Source organism: Triticum dicoccoides, chromosome 3B (genome assembly GCF_002162155.2).
Source record: "Triticum dicoccoides isolate Atlit2015 ecotype Zavitan chromosome 3B, WEW_v2.0, whole genome shotgun sequence".
Taxonomy (NCBI): domain Eukaryota; kingdom Viridiplantae; phylum Streptophyta; class Magnoliopsida; order Poales; family Poaceae; genus Triticum; species Triticum dicoccoides.
This window is the reverse complement of record NC_041385.1, coordinates 576,408,202-576,415,319: the sequence shown is the minus strand read 5'-3', so window position 1 is coordinate 576,415,319 and position 7,118 is coordinate 576,408,202. Positions and strand designations below refer to the sequence as shown.

Below are 7,118 nucleotides of genomic sequence, written 5' to 3'. Positions count from 1 at the left end.
ATCTTATCTCCGTCTCGTTCTTTTGAAGCATCTCGGCCTTCACGGAGCTCAAAAACCTATTCACGATGCCTTCGGTCATCGTGCGGACCATGGTCGTCTGCGGGGTAGAGCAAAACGATATTTTAGAACCAAGAAAAAATTTGGCATGACCTTCCCTAAAAATAGGACCAAAAAGAATGCATAGTGCTAAAATTCTCGCCGAAACGGAAATAAATCAACATTCCGGCAAAATATTGGCAACTATCGCATTTCAAATACCGGTACCTGCAAACACAAACATATATGCAACACCACAAACACAAGCAACACCACAAATATACATAGATCTAGCTAGGCCACAAAAAGTGCATGTGCACGTTGTTGGAGCGAGCTAGGGAGAAAAAAAGTAGATCTACATCATGAAGATAGCTTTCCCCTTACTTACCTATTAAAAAAAAGGTAATTTCACCACTTAATTTTGATGAATCTATGGTGGAAATGAGGTGAGGAGGAGGAGGCAGCCGAGACAAGCTTGGAGGAGGAGGTGAAGAGAATGAAGTGGGGAAAGTGAGTGGGTAGGTGGGCTGTCCAAAATATCTTGTTGGTCCCAGATTACTAATGACGCACCACCACAAAATGCGCCATTAGTAACCCTGGTTACTAATGGCGCACCGGCAGGTGGTGCGCCATTAGTACTTTTTGCAGAAAAGTAAAAAAATATATATGTATACTAATGGCGCACTGTGGAAAAGTGCGCCATTAGTAGTTTAAACTAGTAATGGCACACTTTTGCATAGTGCGCAATTAGTAGGTTTGCAAAAAAGTAAAAAAAAAATATATACTAATGGAGCACTGTCTTGGTCGTGCGCCATTACTACAAGCACTGGACATCTTCAGTTTAGTTTCGAGTGTCCCTGCTATGCCAACCACCATGTTGTTCATGAAGATACATTTGTTCAGCCTAGTGCCCTATAGCAGCCCTGGTAAAATTGTTTTTATATTTATTTAGGATTGATTTGAGATATATGGTGACCCGGCGCGAGATATTTATTTAAAATTGTTGTTATATTTATTTATGAACTTGCTAAAATTATGCTATTTGGTTCAAATATGTATGAAATTGTGGAGCGGCTGCCCTATTTTATACATCACCTATTAGAGAACTGCTGCCCTATTTTACATCATCAGTTGGGGTTGTAGGTTTTTGGTGATGTAAAACCTACATTTTAGTGATGTAAATTTTACTCGAAGCACAATTTATTGATGTATTTTACATCATCTTCCTTACAAAACATGCAGATATCAACAATCATGCAGCAAGTCTAATTTGGAACGACGGTAAAAGCAACTCTAGCAGATACTCTAAAAGTGGTCACCCACATACTCATATTTGTGGTTTTCGAGCCGATTTTTTTAGGTGAACCACAAAATAGTCAATGCCGGAGCAGGCTGCCGGAACGTCGGAGCAAGCGGAGGAGCTCGGCAGCGGCCGCCGGAGCAAGCCGAGGGATTTTTTTTTCTCTTGCAGTATAGTTCTGCAGTACTTTGGAAATTCACAGGCGCGGACGAGCGCGCACCCTCCCGGTATCGATAGCCATTTACTCGTTTCGGGATGTGGGCCGTCTCGGTACTGTAGGGCTTGCAGGGTATTTGTAAGTTGTACTACACTGTTGTAAAGAGCGACGAATATACCGGACTCGGTACTCACGGCGCGTTACCTGGTCTTTGCCCCTGCCGTTTACGACCGGCAGCACCGTCACATGTGGGAAGCGGCGCTTGCTAGTTGCCCTGTCTGTAGTCCCCTGCCCGGATTGCGGCAGTGTAGTGGTGACGTACGTCGCCCGCCGCGGTCAGTTCGCCGGCGAGGGCTTCTACAAGTGTTGCAATCATCAGAATATAAGTGGATCTTGAGTCAACGAATTTTCGCTTCCTATTTTCCTGGATATCTTAGTCGGTTTTTCTAATAGGTGGCAGCCGAGACGAGGTGGATGCGATTTCTACAGGTTGCAGGAAGCCTATTGTTTTCTTTCTCTATTTTTTTTTCTTTTTTGCAGGGAAGGAAGCCTAATGTTTCTGGAGATTACAATAGAATTGGCCTCCAAAATTATTGTTGGCAATACTCATAGAATATATCTAGCCCATCAGCAAAAGAACATCACGCATGAGAGATAGATATAAACTAAATTTGTTTTCCAGTGCAGTAGCCATAAACTTATCTTGGCTTGTGGGTCGAGTGTGGTATGGTGTCAGCTTTGGGTAAATCTTGCGCACGCACTAATGAGTTTGTGAAATGAATTTTTGAAAATGTTTTTTTTACTGCTTTACTTCTAACATGGGGTCATGTCTACTTTTGTGATGTTAATTCAATGCTTACATACTTGAACAATCCTGCCCAATTGGCATCACACAACATCACACTAATATGCCGGATGTTTTATGTTCAGTTGTGTCATGAAAGCAAGTCAAATTATAGCTAACCGTGAGTTTATGATGAATATTGTTAAGCAAATTATGTGCAGAGGATGCTATCACCAGCCAGATGACTAGATGCCATAATGACATATCAGTGCATAAAAGCAGGCATAGGTCTCATATTACAGCATCATGGTCTGACACACATTAGTTCACAATCAGATGCAGGTCCAGCACACATTTAGGCTAACAGTCTCGCCATGCAAATTCATTAGATAATTAAACATATAGGGGTGCTACACGCAGCGGTGACCCTCACCGACACCTTCATGGCTTCAATAACCAGAAAAGATACCCCCTGACAACTTGAGCGACTCATGCACTCCTTCCACTAGCTGATTGGTGCTTTTTTTATTCATTGCAAACTGAAATCTACTCCAGGATGCCACCATACATGTAGTTTGGGAAGTCTCCCTCGTTTCCTTTTAAGGTGAGAATTTCGTATGCCATCTGCATCCTTATGTATGCAATCAAACCCTGAAGGCAGCAAGTCTATTACTAATTGTATGCTTGTATACCAATTCCATCCTAATGGAAAGGTTTGCCAAGTTGGGATTTTCCTCAGCATCACACCATCAAATTCTTTGATGTAGTGGAGTACATGGAAATTGCTGTCAGAACTGCATTTTTTAGGTAGCAAATCATCAGTTTTTGTACAACAATCAATGGATCATAATTTGAAGTTGAAAATGTTTGTTGGCCAAACTTACATGCTGCAGTTCTGATGCATACCAGTGTTGTACTTATAATTCCAGGGATAAGTGGCAAAATGCCATTCTGGATACCATTCACGAAGACACTGACACATGCAGTGCAGAATACGGCAGTTGGTTTCGTCGAGCTTCCGCTCGATCGAGTACGCCAACATAGGGTCCATCATTCATAGTGTTTTTGCATTGTTGTTAATCTCATATAAGCACCACCCTTAGTCGACAATTAGTAGAACCATGAACTGATGACTCAAAAAAATTGGCAAGAAATTTTGAGAGAATTAATACCCATTTTATTGAGTTGCAAAATGCATGGTAGAAATAAGGAGACACTGTCATTTGCACTTGTTGACCTACATTCTTGCATTCTTCCAGGTTGAATTTCAGATTCTTCTTACTGAACATCCAGCTGATCCTGTGCCATTGAGGGCTCCTGCTGTCATACAAGACCTCATCCTGCAGAAATCGCCAGCAGATGGGGAAAAACATGGTCTCAGAGATGAACATAATTCATGTATGCAATCAGGAGATGGAGAAGGTCATCCAATGCTTGTACCACAAAACTTGGGTCCAAGATTCTCCTCCAGCGTGCAGCTCCACCTGGGTACAGCTTGTCGTCCTTCATGTCAAGAAGTCGGACTAGTGCTTCCATGCCATTGCCCCTAAGGCCTTGTCCTGGACCAAAGTTCTTCTTGACGGCTTGCCCGTTGGTCTCCAGCTTGTAGGGACGAGAATATGAAAACCATTTCCTGCAACAATCATGGATTATGTTTAACCACCAAGTTATGTTATGTTGGTTGTAGGAAAGAATGGACTTGCTAAGTGAGGTGTGCCTGCGAAGCTCATATAGTTCACTTTTTGCTACTTACCGTAGAAGGTGTATACATCAGATGGAGCAGGCTCATTTATCAGTATCCTTGCAAACCTTACGGTCACAGCCTCTGGTTCTACTTTGGATGATGAACCATCTACTGCAGCACCCATCATTTGCCAGTTGCTAGGTCCAGTTGTAATACAAGGAAATGTGTTTCGATGTTAGCAAGTCGTCTTGTTTGCAGTGGCAGACATCCAAATGATCTCAAGATGAACATTGCTTTGAGTTGGAGGAGGCGCATGGCTGGTACCTCATGCAAGCATGTCTGCACCGCCAGTCGCTGCACATGTTCCTCTCCGAGGAACACTGGTGCCTGTTGCAACTGCACGTTCATCCAAATTTTCCAGAGATGCGAAAGTTAATTTGAGCTCAAGCTTTACAACTTCAGTTTGTTGTCTCACTCGGCAGGGTACTATCTCCAAAGTCAAGCGGTGTTACCAGCTGCCAACAAGTCAATTCGAGACGCGCCACCAGCTTGACCCGATGCTGGACTTAAATCCCATATTGGGTCTGTGTGTGCCATACTTGGAGCTCCATCTGTGAAAACAATTACACAAGCGTGGATCACAGTTAGTACACGACGTCAAGCTTACACAGCTGAATAAAACTGCATTTTTCATATGATGGACCTGAACGTTTGCTTGACATTCCCAAACCCAGAGGACATGCAGTGGTTTCAGTAGCTCAATTTTCTTCAAACCCAATTCTGCAAAAAAAAAAAAAAACATTGTCTGTGTGAATAAAAGATGGGACATCAGTACGCAAATAAAAAAAATCAAGTAATAAGTCATGGCACACGAACTTTTGCAACAGCTAGTAGTAAGAGCAATGCATTTTTGCGTTCGGATCCATGAGATTTGTGCAGTTCTTTTGGAAATGAAGAGTATTAATATATCAGACGATACCTCATTGTCCAGCCAAGGGATTGGGGGTCGTCTTTGCTGCCTGACTGATCTGAGGTTGGCGCCGACAAGCTGAGGCCTTCGTAGCTGCTATTCAAATCTAGCTGTAACGTCATCGTCGCGTCGCCTATATCAGCAACGCTCGACTGGGGGCCTGTGCAGACGAGCGTTTGGGTGGTTGCAGCGTCAAGTACAGCCTCACTGCCGCCAAGATCCGGCAAGGGAAACCTTTAAGAGGAGCGGCGACAGCATGAATCTATCCGCCAGAACGAAAGCGGACAGTAATAGGAGGCGCAAATCGTTAAATAATTAAGGTACCTGTCAACGGGATCTAACGAAAACTCGAAGCCGCCGCCTCCGGCATCCACCGTCGCCATTGCTGTCCAGGGGAGGGGAGAGGGGCGGGGGGAGCGATCCAAGCGATAAGTGTTTTTTTTTTCAGCGATCCAAGCGATAAGGATCCGACGTGCGGTGACAGACACCGGGGAAACGGTGTGTACCGTTATACACGTTATGTTTCAATGGGACAGGTAGCGTCATGCCGTGACGGAATGCCACCCAATACGCCTGTTCCATTGTACGTACGTATGTCTTGGCCCACCGCTGGCATTGAGGGTGTGTTTGGATTGCTTCCTGGCTAACAAATGCTTGGCCTGGAGCATCCCTGAGAACTGCCTGGCAGTTGTTTGGTTGGCGTCCTGCAAATTTGAGTACTAGCCTGGCCTGGATGTCTTAGCCTCACAGGCACGTGATTAGCCTGGTCCAGGCATATGAAAACGGACGCCTGGCCATCAGCAAAACCTGCCTGGCGCGCTATCCAATGCAAATGGCTTCATCTAGAGATTTTTCTAATATTTTATCCAGAGTTCCTATCATCCCATGTGCTATCAGATTCAGGCAGCAAACCAAACACTCCACGTCCAGGCAAGCCTGGCCATGCAGAAAATGAGCACCAACTCAGGCGCAGGCCAGGCGCTTGTTTTTCCCAGGCACGAAAGCGAGGTCACCAACCAAACTAGCTCTGAATGCCTGCTTCCACTTGCCCGTGTTGGATTGGAACACATACCGGGAGCAGGCGAGCCCGTGAGCGCCATCGCCGCTCTCTGCAGTACTTTTCATACCGCAAAAACAGTTTACGGTGACCCGTAAACTGGTTTTAAACTGATTTTACAGTAGGGAAATTATTATAATCAACCGGCTGATCTGGCGCAAGGCATCTGCCCCCTCGCGTGGCCTGCTTGACCACACACGTCTCTCCCCCTCATCCTTTTTTGTAACAACAATGTTATTTCAGAATGATGGCAGCTAACGATGACTGCACCGCGACGCGGCCGGAGATGTGTTGTAATTTTTGCAACATGTGTCTTGTTGCAGAAAATTAGATGCGGCAAAGATGTTGATGTGATTTTTGTAATAAGGGTCTTGTTACAATAAATTAGAGAAGAAGAGATTACACAACATGGGTCTTGTTGCAGGAAATTAGATAAAAGAAAGTTTTGCAACAAGACCCTTATTGCAGAAAATTATACAAGAGAAGACTTTTGCAACAAAGGACTTGTTGCAAGAGGAATGGACATGTGTCCCACGTGACATGTGCCCCTGACTCCTCGTGACTCCCGTCAAATTTTTCTGGAACAACATCAATGTTGCAGAACTTTCTCCCGTAACATAAGCTATGTTGCAAAAAAATGAAGACAAATTTTTTCAACAAACCTCAATTGTAGAAAAAAAATCTGCAACAAGACCTCCCAAGAATTCTTTCTACGAATTGTTCCAAGCCAACCTCAATTGTCCCAAGATCTTCCTACGGATCGTGGCCTTTCGCAACAAGGGTAGTGTTGCAGAATACGTCCCACAACAAGGCTGGCTCGGACGGCCTCAGATGCAGACCCCCCAAGCGGACCCATATAAAAGGATATTCGCGAAATATACTTTTTTAGGGTCGGCTTTTGCGGGGTCTGTTCGGACACCGCCGCGTCGACCCGAAAACAGAAAACGCTCAATTCTCGCATTTGACATAAGTTTCCACAAATAAGTTCAAATGCAAACAAACATAACACAGTTTTACGCGCAAATAAAGGCCCAGTTCAGTACGACAAACGCAAAAGAGGGCCTTGCAAAAGTTACGGCCATGTCCGGCATCATGTTGGTCGATCTTCACTCCGCGCCATCGAGTCCATC

At 44.5% G+C, this 7,118-nt stretch overlaps 1 long non-coding RNA gene across 5 annotated transcripts; it reads right to left on the bottom strand.

The window, feature by feature from the left end:
- Positions 1-2,532: 2,532 nt before the first annotated feature.
- On the bottom strand, positions 2,533-5,414 carry LOC119277179. Of its 5 annotated transcripts, none has more exons than XR_005136977.1 (8): positions 5,256-5,414; positions 4,941-5,165; positions 4,665-4,741; positions 4,031-4,572; positions 3,718-3,910; positions 3,519-3,617; positions 3,162-3,403; positions 2,533-3,071 (listed from the first exon to the last, which is right to left on the bottom strand). It is a non-coding gene; the product is annotated as an uncharacterized LOC119277179 (long non-coding RNA). The 5 variants fall into 5 exon arrangements; XR_005136979.1 differs by having other exon boundaries at positions 3,162-3,617; positions 4,031-4,158; positions 4,286-4,572; XR_005136978.1 differs by having other exon boundaries at positions 3,162-3,617; positions 4,031-4,357; positions 4,474-4,572.
- Positions 5,415-7,118: the final 1,704 nt, after the last annotated feature.